The sequence below is a fragment of the Protopterus annectens genome, chromosome 2.part1 (assembly GCF_019279795.1).
Source record: "Protopterus annectens isolate FY-2018-M chromosome 2.part1, PAN1.0, whole genome shotgun sequence".
NCBI lineage: Eukaryota > Metazoa > Chordata > Ceratodontiformes > Protopteridae > Protopterus > Protopterus annectens.
This window is the reverse complement of record NC_056729.1, coordinates 1,917,936,062-1,917,952,449: the sequence shown is the minus strand read 5'-3', so window position 1 is coordinate 1,917,952,449 and position 16,388 is coordinate 1,917,936,062.

The window sequence follows — 16,388 nt, the reverse complement described above, 5'->3', positions numbered from 1 at the left end:
CGTGTGTTATGTGGCGGATCCTAGCTCCCGATAGACAGCTCACAGTCACCTTCTCCTTGTTCAGCCTGGTCAGTGGGACATCAGTGTGTCTGACTATGGAGTCACCTATTACTAGTGTATCAGGCAAGGTGTTTGGCCTTAAGGGCTGCGATTGGTTGACACACTGATTTATTGAAGTATGTGTTGCATGTGTTTTGTTTTGAGGTGGTGGATTTTTGGATGTCTGCTTTGGGAGCCTCTGTTGTTTTGGTAAGTTTTTTATTAGAGCCTCCGAGTATGTCTTTGTGTTTTTATGTGTTTGGTTTGCAGTTGTGGTAGGTCTATGTGGGACTGGGATTGTTGTGTGTGTGGTTGCCATCTCCTCCTGTCTGGTCATGGCAGTCCTGAGATGAGAGAGTTCAGCCTCCAGTTTGGCTATATAGTTGCATCTCTCACATGTATTTGTGTTTGTTGGGAGGAGGAGAGGGTTGTCTGTGTACATGAGACAATTGTAGCATTGTCTCAAGATGCCCAGATTGACCAGCTGAACTGGAGACGCCAGTAATCTACCACTCGACATGCTAGAACAGTATAAGGGAGTGGTATACCTTTAAGGGAAGTGGGTATTCACAGGGGTGGTAAGTAGATGTAGTGCTTTACTTAGTACGAGAGTGCTTACTTAGAAGAGAAGTATTGAGAACAAGTGCTAGGCTTATAATACAGTGAGTAGTCTGGTTTTACTAAGAGTAGAGCTTCCTTAAGGGAAAATTTGAAGAACAGACTTGGCGGAGCCAGAAAAAGTTTAACCTTGTTTAACCGGCGCTGCGCTATGCACATGACTGCGCAAAGCCTGCAAACGCGGATTTTAAACAGTGAACTACAAAAGAGCTGAAAATGGTCCCAAACAACCAATTACTACAGCTTCTTGTGCTGAGGTCACTTCCCCCAAGGACAGGTAGGCTGCTCAAGGCTCCCCACTCCCACTGGTGAGCAAAGAAACTTCCTTCTATCCAAGTAAGGTAATGGACAACACAGGAACTACACCACAGCCCAGAATACAGCAATGCCTGTAAACTGGTCTAAACTAGTCGAGGAAGGCGGGAAAACAAGGATTATTTTTTTGTTTTTTGGTTTTTTTGGTAGAAACACACAGAAAATGCAGAAACAGTGATAAATTAGTTACACAGGCTAGCACACTTTAGTGGGCAGCCTCCACAGTTAAATTAAACAAACAAACAAGCAAACTTTCGATCAATTTCGACTAAATGTAACTTTAAGTGCAGATTTTAAAATAATGCAGCAATCAGATAAAAACAGTTCAGGCTAGTTCAAGTTAAGCTACAGAAGCTATTTCAAGTGAAAAAAAGCAAAGATACTTAAATCCAGAAGGTAGTCGCTTTTCTGAGTTCCCTGCTGCTAGGACCTCTCTGTAAACCCACGTGGAGCTTGTCTGAGCAGTATAGCCAGAAAAAAACGCCCAGAGGCGGATTTTAAACAGTGAACTACAAAAGAGCTGGAAATGGTCCCAAACAACCAATTACTACAGCTTCTTGTGCTGAGGTCACTTCCCCCAAGGACAGGTAGGCTGCTCAAGGCTCCCCACTCCCACTGGTGAGCAAAGAAACTTCCTTCTATCCAAGTAAGGTAAAGGACAACACAGGAACTACACCACAGCCCAGAATACAGCAATGCCTGTAAACTGGTCTAAACTAGTCGAGGAAGGCGGGAAAACAAGGATTTTTTTTTGTTTTTTGTTTTTAAGATAGAAACACACAGAAAATGCAGAAACAGTCATAAATTAGTTACACAGGCTAGCACACTTTAGTGGGCAGCCTCCACAGTTAAATTAAACAAACAAACAAGCAAACTTTCGATTAATTTCGACTAAATGTAACTTTAAGTGCAGATTTTAAAATAATGCAGCAATCAGATAAAAAACAGTTCAGGCTAGTTCAAGTTAAGCTACAGAAGCTATTTCAAGTGAAAAAAAAGCAAAGATACTTAAATCCAGAAGGTAGCCGCTTTTCTGAGTTCCCTGCTGCTAGGACCACTCTGTAAACCCACTCTGTAAACCCATCTCTAACTATATACCTATCTATATCTATATCTATCTGTATATATAGTATATTTATTTATTTTTATTTTATTATTTATTTAAATTTGTTGACCGGGAGTGTCCGACTGGACATGGGTCCATTTTCAGCGGAGGCCCGGGGAGAAAAGCTCCACAGTAAAATAAACAGACAGTAGTTACATTGGATTACATAGTGATTAACAATTTAACATAGAAATTACTTACAACATATTTACAGATGAAGAACATAGTACATCAGTAGACAACTAGAATCTTTATCTGTGAAGTACATAACAGGCATTAACAAATGTAACAATGAGAAGTTCCTGCTGTATAATAAGTACTAGGCTTATGAGCATCTGAGCTTGCTATCATCAAGGTAGTTAGTGGAGTTGAAAGAAAGGTAGTAGTTGGATGGGGTGGATGATATTAGAGTGGGAGTTGCAAGGGCATAGCCAGCATGTTTTTAGGTGCGCTTTTAATAAAGTTTTGAAGTTGGTGCATGATGGTATGGAGGTAATTGTGGGTGGGAGTGAGTTCCATAATTTGACTATGGCACAACAGAATAGTGCTTCACCAGCAGAGTTATTGGCTTTGGTGATCTGCAAGTGATTTTTGTTGCTGGATCTTAGTGGTCTGGTGGTGCGATAGGGTTGGAGTAGATTCTGGAGGGATGGGACATTTAGTGGATGGTTTACTAGTTTGTGGGTGAGTGAGAGTTGATACCACTGAAGGAGGTGAGGGAGTTCAAGCCAGCCCAGTTCAGCAAGTGAGAGACAGTGGTGACTACGGTAGGATGCCCCTGTGGCGAATTTTGCGATTTTGTTGTAGCAGGTCTCTAGCTTGTTTAGATCACATTGCCTTAGGTAGGTATATACTGGAGAGGCATAAAGTAGGGTGGAGATAAGGTGGGAATTTCCTACTGAAATCTTTGCTGCTTTGGTGAGAAATTGTTTATTTCTGTATAATGCTCCTAGTTTTTTGTGGACTTTTTTTATGGTCATGGATATGTGAATGTCAAATTTTAGTTTATTGTCTATTTCCACTCCTAGCAATTTGGTGTGTTCAGTTGGGTATATAGTGGTGTTGTCTTTTGCTGTGATGTTAAAGTGAGAGTTGATTTGAGTATGTTTGGTGGGTTGGAAGATGAGTAGTTTAGTTTTGTTTGGGTTGAGTATTAATTGGGCATCGGATAACCATGTTTCAACAGAGGAAAAGGCTTTCTGTGTGACTTTTTGCAGTTTGGGTAGGGACTGGGCTGAGCAGATGATGGTAGAGTCATCTGCATATTGGATGAGTGTGCCATGTTTGGTGGCAGAGGCTAGATTATTGGTGTAAACAGAGAAAAGTAGGGGTCCAAGGATGGATCTTTGGGGAACTCCTATGGAGACAGGTAGTTGGGGAGATATGTCATTCTGCCATACAACGGATTGTTGGCGGTCAGACAGGTAACTCTGAAACCAGTTGGTGACTGATTGTCAGAAGGATAGGTTATTGAGGACAGAGATAAGTTGTCTGTGTGGGACCATGTCAAATGCTTTAGATAGGTCTAGGAAAGTAGCAGAGGAGAGATAGCCATTGTTTTTATGCTGAAGGATAGTGTTTGTAAAGGAGAGTAAGGCAGTGGTGGTGCTATGGTTTCGTCGGAAACCATGCTGAGTACTGGAAACGAGGTTGTTAGTAAGGAGGTAGTGTGAGACCTGAGAGTGTATGCATCTCTCTAGTATTTTGGAGAGTGGAGAGAGAATAGCTATGGGGCAGTAATTGGTTAGTTCTGCAGAGGGTCTGCCTTTGTGGAGGGGAATTATATGTGAGACTTTCCACAATGTGGGAACGTAACTTTCTGACAGAGATCGGTTAATCAAGATGGATACTGGGTAGGCCAGAGCATCAGCTGCGATTTGTAGGTATTCACTTGGGAGGTTGTCTGCTGCTAATTTGGTGGGTTTAAGTTTAGTTAACAGTTTTTTTTATGTTGGAGGTAGGTACAGGAGAAAAAGAGAAGGCAGTGGGAGATTACTAGTTGAAGGTGTGGGTTGGAGGGGGGGTTGTGTTGTTTAGCTAGTGATAGTATGGTTTGGGTGAAGTGTGTGTTGAATGAGGTAGCAATATTTTCTGAGGAGTGAGGGATGTTAGGAGGAGGGGTACTGACTTTACCTGGGTGGAGGATGGAGTTTATGGAGGACCAGAATTGTTTGGGGCTGTGTTGTGAGGAGTCTAGGGCAGACTGGTAGTATTGGAATTTGTCCCGTTTTATTAGCTTTTTGACTCTATTGCGTAGTTCTAGGAATTTCTGTCTAGCTGCGGGGCTTTTGGTTTTGCGCCAGTGCTCCCAGGCTTTATCCCTGTTTTTCATTTCTGACTTAGTGGTTTTCTGTACCCATGGGGAGGATTGTGCTTTGGTTCTGGAAAATCTTATGGGGGCATGGTAATTAAGGATGTTCAGGAAGGTAGTGTTAAAAGATTCAACTGCGTCATCTAGACTGAGGTACTTTAGAGCATGCCAGTTACATTCTTTGAGGGATGAGATGAATGTGAGTGGGTTAAAGTTTATTTTTTTACGTATTTGACGATAGATGTCAGGTTTAGCTTGGTACAGGTATTTTTTGAGTAGGAATGTTGGGGAGTGATCACTGAGGCTATCTGATAAGCAGCCTGTTATATATGACTGGGGGTTCTTACTGACTAGTATCCAATCCAGGGTAAAGTGCTTGCTGGAGTTTTTATTTATCCTTGTTGGTGACTGGACTAGTTGGGTGAAGCCATGAAGGTGTACATGATGGGTTGGATTGTTGCCAGAACAGGATTGCCAGTCAATATTGAAATCACCTAAGATGATAGTTTCTTGGGGGAGATGGTGGGTAGACCAGCTGAGGAGGTTTTCTAGTGGAGGGATGTTTTGGCCAGGTGGGAAGTAGCATCCAATTATGTTGATGGTTTTGTTTTGGTTAATTTTGAGGTTGGTATATATTATTTCTTCATTGCCTATTTGTGGAGCTGATGATTTTAAGATCTGGATGTTTAGATGTTGTTTAAATATTATAGCTACACCACCTCCTTTTGTTTAGCCGGTCTACTCTTAGTATGCCGTAACCTGTAGGGAGTATTTGCTCACTGGTAATGTGAGGTTTTAGCCAGGATTCTGTCAGGACGACTATATCTGGGGAGTATAAGTCTATGGTGGCATGGAGTTCATGGACTTTGTTGGATATACTTCTAATATTTAGGCTTAGTAGAAGGAAGTCACTTGGCTTTCTATTGGCTGTAATATGGGAGAAGTTGTGATTTCTAGTCTGATTATGAGGATTGGGGTTGGAGATGGTAGGGCCAGGGTTGGGGTGGATGTCTCCACTTAGGGCTAGTTTTGATATGCATGAGATTATTAGTTTTCTCAGTTTTTGAATGTGCTTGTTTATAAGGGAAATTTTATGATTGTTCTCTGTGGGTAATAGGTATGGTGGGAGGGTTACTATGTTAAGTTGTAGGGATGCTTTACGTTTGGGTAATATAGTTGGTAGAATATGTGGGGGGTGCATAGGGATGGTTCTTGAGCTGGTGGGAGGGGAGCTGAGTATGGGTGAGACATGGGTGGTGGTGTGAGTAGTAGTACAGTGGTAGTGGTTGAGTGGGGGAATGATGGAGCTTTGGTAGGATGTAAGATATGCAAGGAGAGTGCATGCAGTGAGCAAAGGAAAGGTATGCTTGTACATGTCAGTTGAGGAGGTGTGATAGTAGAGGGAATATGGAGGAGGTAGTGTTGGATTATTGCTGTGGTTGGCTATTGGAAAGATGGGAGGGGTTTGAGTGCAATAAAGGTGGGACCACTGGGGGTGGAGGGAATAGGGGCAGGGCGGGGAGCGCGGTAGAGACCCTGTTAGGTTCTTGTATGAGGGGCTGGAAACAATCACAAAGCAAGACAAGTATGTGTTAAGAACAATCACAATTGACCAAGGACTGCTCTGAAACTGTAAGTCTTGTCTTAATTTCTCAGGTGGAAAACCAGGATAACCTTGTATCAGTAGGCTACTGTGGTATAGTTTAAATAAACAAAGACACAGTATTGATCAGTTACGGATACTATTTGCTAACAGAAGGGAATAAGAGAAAGTGGAAGATGTGTGTGGTGGTGGTGGGGGGAGCTGCTTACAGCCAAAGCACAGTGCTCTCCAGGGGAAAATGAAGATTGGCTCAAACAGTTAGACACATACTCAAAGTTAACTGTAGCTGTTTGCAGACAGTTCAGACCCGGACTGCACTTTTCTTATAGGAATGTTAAAGGTGGTACCGCAGTTGAATACGTAAGAGTGGTGTTAGGTCTAGAAAAGAAGAGTACAGAGAGGAGTAAGCACTTTTGAGATGGTAAATATATATTATAAAGATTATAAAAAACACACTGAGCAAATAGCTACCACATGCAATGTCCTGAACCACTACTTAGTATATGCAGATACTGAGCCAACTGTAAGAACATTAGAAAACAAAAACCAGACAGTTATGCAGCCACAGATAAAAATATAGTGAGCAGCAATCTGTCGTGGTTCTCTAATGTGATTCTATCCACCAGTAACAGCACAAACTTATAGAAATAATTTAGACACTAGTATGAGCTGTCTACACACAACACTATTACATGAATAACATTAGTGAACAAGGTGCAGCTATGCAAATAGACCATACATACTATTATACTAGTAACAACTTGGTGCATGCCATAGTAACATCAAAAATAAAGCATAAAACATATCAGATGTCTAACACAATTCAACATAAATATATACAGTTGTAAAATGTCTAATACAATTCAACATAAATAGGCATTTACAGTTGTAAAAAACTTACTGGAGAGACACTGAGCCTTCATGGGGCCTGTAGCAGAGTGGATTGTAGTTTTACAAATGGTGCCTGCCACAGGTAATATTTATTAACTCTGGTATTGTCTTAAGGTAATAAACAGGGAAGGGGAGGGGAGAACAAGGGTGTGAGCAGGCAGTTCTTTGTACTGCTGCTAATGAGCCAAAGCAAGAAAAGTATGTGTTAAGAACAATCACAATTGACCAAGGACTGCTCTGAAACTGTAAGTCTTGTCTTAATTTCTCAGGTGGAAAACCAGGATAACCTTGTATCAGTAGGCTACTGTGGTATAGTTTAAATAAACAAACACACAGTATTGATCAGTTACGGATACTATTTGCTAACAGAAGGGAATAAGAGAAAGTGGAAGATGTGTGTGGTGGTGGTGGTGGTGGTGGTGGGGGGGGGGGGCTGCTTACAGCCAAAGCACAGTGCTCTCCAGGGGAAAATGAAGATTGGCTCAAACAGTTAGACACATACTCAAAGTTAACTGTAGCTGTTTGCAGACAGTTCAGACCCGGACTGCACTTTTCTTATAGGAATGTTAAAGGTGGTACCGCAGTTGAATACGTAAGAGTGGTGTTAGGTTCAAAGTTAACTGTAGCTGTTTGCAGACAGTTCAGACCCGGACTGCACTTTTCTTATAGGAATGTTAATGGTGGTACCGCAGTTGAATACGTAAGAGTAGTGTTAGGTTCAAAGTTAACTGTAGCTGTTTGCAGACAGTTCAGACCCGGACTGCACTTTTCTTATAGGAATGTTAAAGGTGGTACCGCAGTTGAATACGTAAGAGTGGTGTTAGGTTCAAAGTTAACTGTAGCTGTTTGCAGACAGTTCAAACCCGGACTGCACTTTTCTTATAGGAATGTTAAAGGTGGTACCGCAGTTGAATACGTAAGAGTGGTGTTAGGTTCAAAGTTAACTGTAGCTGTTTGCAGACAGTTCAGACCCGGACTGCACTTTTCTTATAGGAATGTTAAAGGTGGTACCGCAGTTGAATACGTAAGAGTGGTGTTAGGTTCAAAGTTAACTGTAGCTGTTTGCAGACAGTTCAGACCCGGACTGCACTTTTCTTATAGGAATGTTAATGGTGGTACCGCAGTTGAATACGTAAGAGTAGTGTTAGGTTCAAAGTTAACTGTAGCTGTTTGCAGACAGTTCAGACCCGGACTGCACTTTTCTTATAGGAATGTTAAAGGTGGTACCGCAGTTGAATACGTAAGAGTGGTGTTAGGTTCAAAGTTAACTGTAGCTGTTTGCAGACAGTTCAGACCCGGACTGCACTTTTCTTATAGGAATGTTAAAGGTGGTACCGCAGTTGAATACGTAAGAGTGGTGTTAGGTTCAAAGTTAACTGTAGCTGTTTGCAGACAGTTCAGACCCGGACTGCACTTTTCTTATAGGAATGTTAAAGGTGGTACCGCAGTTGAATACGTAAGAGTGGTGTTAGGTTCAAAGTTAACTGTAGCTGTATGCAGACAGTTCAGACCCGGACTGCACTTTTCTTATAGGAATGTTAAAGGTGGTACCGCAGTTGAATACGTAAGAGTGGTGTTAGGTTGGAGAGACACTGAGCCTTCATGGGGCCTGTAGCAGAGTGGATTGTAGTATATATATAAAATATATATATATATATATATATATATATATATATATATATATATATATATATATATATATATATATATATATATATATATATATATTAAACTTTCACTTCTATTTTGATCTGATATGTCGACTGGTTTATTTGAATTTACTTATTTACGATACTGAAAATGTTGAAAAAAAATGTTACAGTCGAAATCTGGCATATTCAACATGTTCGACATTAACTGTAATTGCAAATTGTGTCCAAGTACTTGTGAAATTCCCAACTGCCATTAAATCTTCATTTAACCCCTTTATTTCAGACTTCCACATACAGGAAAGCTTCCGCACATACTGCATACGTGTTGAATATGTAGAAAAGTTCCATCCGATAGAAAAATATCTATTATTCATATATAAAATTCCGTAGTTGTGCACAGAAATGTAAAGTGACTTTAAAGTAAGTAACTTACTCGTTAAAAATGCAACCCAAATCAACAAACAGTAGTGCTATACAAATTAAGCCAAAAATGTTCATAGCATTTTGTCAAAACTTAAAAAGAACAGGGATGAGCAACTAACTGCATGAATCCCTCTTGGATAAATTGCTGACATTTGGATAGCATTTTCTCAAACATTGCTTCCTTTTCAACCAACCTGCATTTTTAGGTGAGGGAGGAACACAACACAGCATTCTACTTCTGATATCTTCTAAATGGTTTTGCTCTAAAGTAATTGCATGCAATACAACCATAATATACAATTGTTTCTTTCCTAACAGACTTCTTAGGTGATGATGCTAACCCTCCACTATGTTTTGACTACATGGATAGCCTTGATTACAAGTATCCCAGTGATTTTAAAAAGCCATTTCAAACAACAGTGGTTGTCTCTCAGACGTGCAACCACATATTCTGTAATATCACGGTCTACTTAAGATGTAATTATTTTTAAAAACTCACATAATCCTGAACCAGTCTCTAGCATTGTCTCCTCAATAGTGTTAAATGTAGGCAATACAAATTCTGGAGAGACAAACGCTAATGTAGGAATTTGCTTACATAACAGAGCAAACTTTGTATCATTTCTATAAATTGTTGTTAAATTTAATTTCTGTATTTGGTGCCAAAACATTAGGGAAAAATGAAACCAACAGCCCTTTGGAAAACTATCCAGGAGACTTCTAGTAATACTGTTCACTGCTCCCTTCTTAAAGTCATTTAAAACCACCTGAGGTTTTACAGTAAGATCAAAATCATTACATACACATATTAATGTTTTCCAAAACTGTCATAACATTCTTCACATTTAGATGGAAGTATGGCATACACAACAGGCACTACTTTACCACCTTCTAAACTGCAATGAACAGAGTGCATCTGTTTGCATTCACTAGTACTTATAAAGAAGGTCCCCATCAGCTAACAAGAACTCAGATGCACACAGTAGTCATACATTTCCTTCTGTAGTAAGAATGACAGCATCCGATGTACTTCTACGGAATGTACTGTGCTTTATAATAAATTGGCCATTTTTAAGAGGGAACATATCTGATGTCAAATCTTTCAATGTAGTAAGATGAACACGGGGTATGGTTCATTTATAGCGTGCAGGATTAGTCTAAGAGCTATTTTCGGCAATATGGCTGACGTGCGATCCAGGAACAAGTTCCCGGGAAGTGCACGTGAGCTCTTAGGCTAATCCTGCATGGACCGAGCTCCTGTATGCAATTTACCCTCATTTGCAGGTAAAAATCATGCAAATGAGGGTAAAATGCAATCCAGAAAGCTGGCAGCTGTCTGTGCAGGACGAGTGCAATGTGTAGAAATGTACTCAGTTAGTAACCGAGTACAGTTCTGCAATCTACAAAAGGGAGCTATGACAGCTCCAAATAAAGGCTGCATATCATTGAGGAAACATGCTAATGTCCAAGTAGAAGGCCACTGACATTGCAAAATGTAAAAAAAGTAAATAAACAACGTTTAATTTTCTTTTCGCCAAGCTCGCCTGGTTAAGCATAAGGCAGCGACGCGCAAATGGGATCAGGTGGAAATTAATAAAAGAAACCTAAAATAAGCATTCTAACGAAAATCAGTATTCTGCATTGCAAGTCAATGGCAGTCAGAAGACAACCTGGCCAGTGAGTAATGGTTGCTAAGGGGGGAGGCTCAGTGTGGGACATGTAACTATGCATTAGCAGGCAATCCTATGCAAATGAGGGACGGGTTAGTGAATCCCAGATTTTTCCAGGGTGTGAGGCAGGTCCCAAAAGTGTAAGAGTATAAATAGCTGGGTGCAAGACTAGGATATAGGTGACATCATGGGGGTGTGTCAGGCATACTGTAAGTGGATTGGAGACCTATGGCTCGGGATTACTCCTAGTGTAGCTCAGCTAAGCTAGGGGTGTGTCTAAACCTTCCTAGCACTCTTTACAAAGTGTAAGTGGGTGTGCGCACCGTGCACCGGGTTGTACAGGAAGAAAAAGGAAGTTAAACCAGGAAAAAGCAGCTCTGTGCACATTTGAGCACTCCATTTGTGTGGCACGCACACGGGCCTAAACAGGGAGGCAATGGAAAGGGAAAACAGCAGTAGGAAGGTAATCAAGGAGAACTAGCTGAGCTGACAGGTGAAATGAATCAGACACAGCCAATCACACAGGCAGCAGCCCAGCCCAGCGCACCATTATAAACTATGTAAACACCTTTGCCTCTTGTTATTCCCAATAACTCTGCACCACTGGTGTATACAAATGGAGAAATTTTAGAAAATAAAAGCAAGAAAAATAATGCTAGGGGCTGCTTTTGCTATCATAAACCAGCATGTGCAAGAGGCTGAGGGTGGTGAGGATGTGAATGCTGCCGAGCAACCCACCAAAGGCTATATGAGCTGTAGATAGTGGAGCTCTATAGGGTGGACAGGGACCCCCTACAGCAGATTGTTGAGCTGTGCCGGCCATGCCTCACACACAGAACTAACAGAGGGGAACCCATCCCAGTGGATACCAAGGTATGTGTAGGCCTATGTATACTAGCTACCGGTACCTTCTAAAGGCCAGCTGTAGATATGATGAGGATATCACAGGCATCAGCATCTAGGGTACTCCACCAGTTCCTGGATGCCATGTCAGCACATGTCGGTGAGCATGTATACCTCCCCATCACCCGTGAGGCGTTGGCCAGCAATATGCGTCTTTTCCATCAAATAGCAGAATACCCCAAGGTAGTGGGTGCAATAGACTGCATGAACATATGCATCAAAGCACCACCCGGTGAGCGGGGTAGGGTCTACATCAACCACAAAGGATTCCCCTCCATAAACTGCCAGGTCATGTGTGATGCCCACGGCATCATAATGAATGTGTGTGCTGGCTGCCCTAGGAAGTCACAACAGCTCTAGGAAGAATGAGTGAGGTTAAGACAGTGTCCACCTTGGCTCCTAAAGAAAGAATATAGATGAAAATTAAGACAATATCCATAGCTTGGAATTTTGCTGTGTGCTACTGTGACCGAATTTTCTCATGTGGACAACGTTATGCTCGTTTGCCGACTATATCATAAATAAATTTATATAATAATACAGAGAAAATTTTTAAGGCAGGTGCCAATCATAGATAAAGATTTATGAAGCTGTCTTGCAATGCGCTTGAGAGAAGAGGTTGTATATAAGTTCGGCTCAGCGTGTGTCCTGTTGTGGAACAGGAGTTGATATGAAATCATTTAATTCTGTATGGCACAACAACATGAGGAATGATTGTGTGCTATGAACAGTGCGATACTGTTTAAGTTCATGGTGCTGACAGTTCGTCATGCTATACTAGTTTACGAAGAGCAGTGACAAGCATGCTGGTGAGATTCAGAAAAGAGCAGTATACATGATGGCTAACTAGAAAACAGGATAACCAAACTATATATTAATGACCATTACGATATTATGCTGAAATAAAAAAACATAATAAGTGATTCAAACATATAAAAGCGTGCAAACACGTACACCTGATATAACAGTGAATTTGACCATATGTGCATACAGCCACAGGAAAAATTTAAAAAGTGTTGAGGTTGTCACAGCTATCTTAAACTGCATCTGCAAAAAAACAGTGAATGAAGATATAGCAGTGTTTCTGTCTACCAGGCTGAGCCAAGAAGGTCACGGTGAGCTGCCTGTCGGGTGCTAGGATCCGCCACATAGCATGGCATCTTGGTGCGCCAAAGCAAATGCAATATGACTCAGTCATTGTAAATGCTAGTGAATGACCTGAGCAGCCTCCCTGGACTACATGAAAAGGGACATGAAGGGCTCTCTGATCATGTAGCGCGAGCTGCCTGACCCTGACCTTGAGCAGCATCTTACCTCACCTGAATGATGCACAGTACCGAAAAGGAACAAAATGATGGATTTTAACAATTGGCTAAAATTTTGAGTGTGTGTCATTCAAGGGGATCCAGTGTCTGTCAGCCTGAGGATGACATGCACCGACCAGCCACGTTGCTTCGCTGGGGCGGCTTGCACCTGTCTCCACTAGGCTTTGGGATATTGTAAAGGCTCTTGCCACTTCGCAAGTGCCTTTTTTGACGAGGCTCAAAGGTCAAACCCACTTATAGACAGCAGGAACAAGAAACTAAGGGTAATGCTAGCATGAAGTCTTAACCTCAGATGCCGCGCCTGAAGCTCTCTCTCGGTGTGGAGACATCGTATCTGTGACAGAAACCTGGTTCAAGGCTCAGAGGCACCCCAGCACTACCAGGCTGTCTCATATCATGCTTTCGGCCCCAAAAGGCGGACCCGAACCACAAAAGAGGGGTTTCCCATATTTATCAAGGATATCCACACCTCCAGGTTAGTGGCATTACTGCAGTATGGAGACCATCATGTGCAATAACAGTGGGCAAGACTGCTTTTCAGTTTATAGCATCTACAGACCACCTTCTCAGTCAAGTCCCTCGGCTTTCCTGAAAACATTGTTATGAAGATCCTCTCGAACTGTCCATTATATTGTTGACTTCAACTACTGAAACGTGACTGTGAGCTTTCTCAAGCTAGCACCTTAGCCCAAAAGGTTCCTGGAAATTATAAACTCAAATGCTATGGAACAACTGGTCACCACTCCCAGAGGGACAACATACTAGACCTGATCGTATTGCCAACTTGGGGACTCTATGCTCCCACACCAGAAGTATATCCTCATTGGTAAGATCGGACCTTAAATTAATCTCACTGGATGTCCATCCCGACCCCAGCCAATGAAAAGCCACAGTGAAAAACTTCTCAAGCGAACTTCTCACTTCTCAAAACTGGGGTGGGATCGCTTCAAGGAGCCCAGGGCCAGTGGGAAACCTCTGTTGAAACTGCAGAATCTATATAAGCGCTTGTTCTACGGACATCTCCGGAATGCATGGATTATCATATCCCAAACAAAACCAGACCCGATCAATCTTCAAAGGCAGGCGTCCTCCAGTCTGGTGGACCCCTGCCATAAATAAGCAACTGTACAACAGAAGGAGGAAGCTACTACATGATAGAGCAAAATCCTAATAGGGAAGGCATCTCTGATCAGTACTAGCAAAATTCAGATCCCTCTTAAAAATCCTCCAAAGAGTAGCTTAGGAGAAAAGGTGCAGGACACCAAAGACAATCATAAGGCTTTTTCAATTGTTATGTTGAGAAACCTGGGGATGCAACTCCCAGACTTGTTGAGTTGATTCTAAGCGACAAAAATACACTAGACCCACAGACGCCATGTCACTGGCGGGTGGGTTTCAATGCAAACTTCTCCACCCCCTCTCCCAAAAGAGCAAGTATCTATCCAGCAGAGGGCTGCCACCCCAAACATCTCTGATGCTCAGGTGAGCTGCCTCTCAAAAACAAAAAAACACTGCTTCCATGGGACCAGATAAGCGGCCCAGGTTCGTCCTCATGAACTCCAAGAGACTAATCCTCCGATAAACAGCTATACAATCTCAGCCTGCAGGATATGTGCCCACAGAGTAAATTGTAGCAGTGGTCCCCTCACAAAAGGTGGGCCTCTGGGACCCCTGAAACTGCAACCCCATAAGCCTGACCCCAACCCAGTCACAGGCTATGGGTGATCATCATGGAGCTCATAAACAAAGACATTGGAGACCTACAGACATAAGATCACCAGTTCGCCTTTGTCAAGGGCAGATCCTGCCTTTTTGAACCTGACTTCTTGAAACAATCGCCAAAAGCCATAGATGAAGGAGGCAGTCCACACAGCTTATGGACCTTGCAAAGGCGACGACACAAAACCCACTCCAGGCATCTGAATAGCCAGCTTAAATATAAACCTATGTCCACAAGATGGGTCGCAAACCTGGCTCAGAACAGAACCAGAGTGAGAGTTGCTGGAAACCATATGGACTCGGGAAACCAGTCCTGATGGCATCCCACAGGGTTCTGTCCTGCGACCACTTTTATTTTAATTATATACTTTTCAGGGGTACAGGCAAACGTGGGAGGACTATGGCTCACCAAACTCATGGAAGCGACTGCGACTGGAATTGCCATAATCAGCCTATCGCTGACACAAACATCAGCCAAGGGTCTCACGAGACAGATAACTGGTGCCAGTGCCATGGTCTAAAGCTAAATGCCAAAAATGTATAGTCATACCCTTGGTAAAACAATGCCCAAGAATTACACATAAGTGGGAAACCCATTAAAGTACAGAGAAGTTATTAGGGACTTGGGGACCCAGGATTGATGTAATCTCTCCTTTGAAACCCACATTGCCAAAGTGGTTGAAGACCCTTCCTACCTGCCCACCTCATCACGAAGGTTTCACATCTCTAGATCAGAGAAATTAATCGTGCCCTTGTTCATCCCTCATCAGGCCATCATAGAATACAAATGCCTTTTGGGATGTACCTTACCCGACACACCAACCCAATTAGAAAGACTAAAAAGAGTATCTCACCAGAGGATCAGGGTCTCAAACAGATGCCATATGTTTTTTAACAAGGTTAAAAACTCCAGCTCTGCTCAGTTGCATACCACACCTACTTTGAGGCGATCTATGCACAACAGCCACAAAGCTATGTCAAATCAGAATTAATGGACATGCTCACACCTCGGTAAATCCTATCCCTTAGGGCCACATGCTGGGGGACTTGAACCTCAACACAGAAATAAAATAGAGCTTGCTGGAGGGACAGGTTCCATAACAGGCTCCCTTCCTCTGAATGGGGCCAGTTCTGTGAGTTAGGCACACACTGCTGAATCTCTTCAAGAATCTCGATAGGTGGATGAGGGGATCGTGAGGTTTGGCCCAGGGATTACTCCCATATCATAATAGACAAGGCACAGTAAACTAAACAGCAAGGCACAGTATACTCAAATCAAGGGTGCGTAAATATACAGAATTAGGCTGAGCCTCAAATTGCCTCAGGGCAGATAGCTAAGTATGAACCTATGAACCTATAGAGGTAAAGGTTTCAGACCACATTTAACCTCTCATGGTCTCATGAAATTGAAATAATAGACCCACTACATGGCGGTGGCTTAGGGATACCATACAGAAAACAGTGGACATCCCTGGCCTCATCTGTGTCCTCATGAGAGTTGTGCAGAACCCATCCACCTAGGTCTTTCTAAAGGGTGTGTAGCTTTACATATTTTAGCTAGGGATCTTTCAGTGACTACAGAGGACACATTGTGAGTTTCTGAGCTTCTCAAGTACTCCACAATTCCTCAAATATTGCTTCAACATGTGGGGAGCATATGTGGTTTCACTTAATCAACAGGACAAACTAACACCATTCCAATTTTGCAGAGTCCCTTTTCCTGATTTGGGACCATAAATTACCCACACTGAAATAATGCCCCACCTGCACAGGCTGAGGTGCATGAACCAAATGATGTCACTCCAGAAACTGTC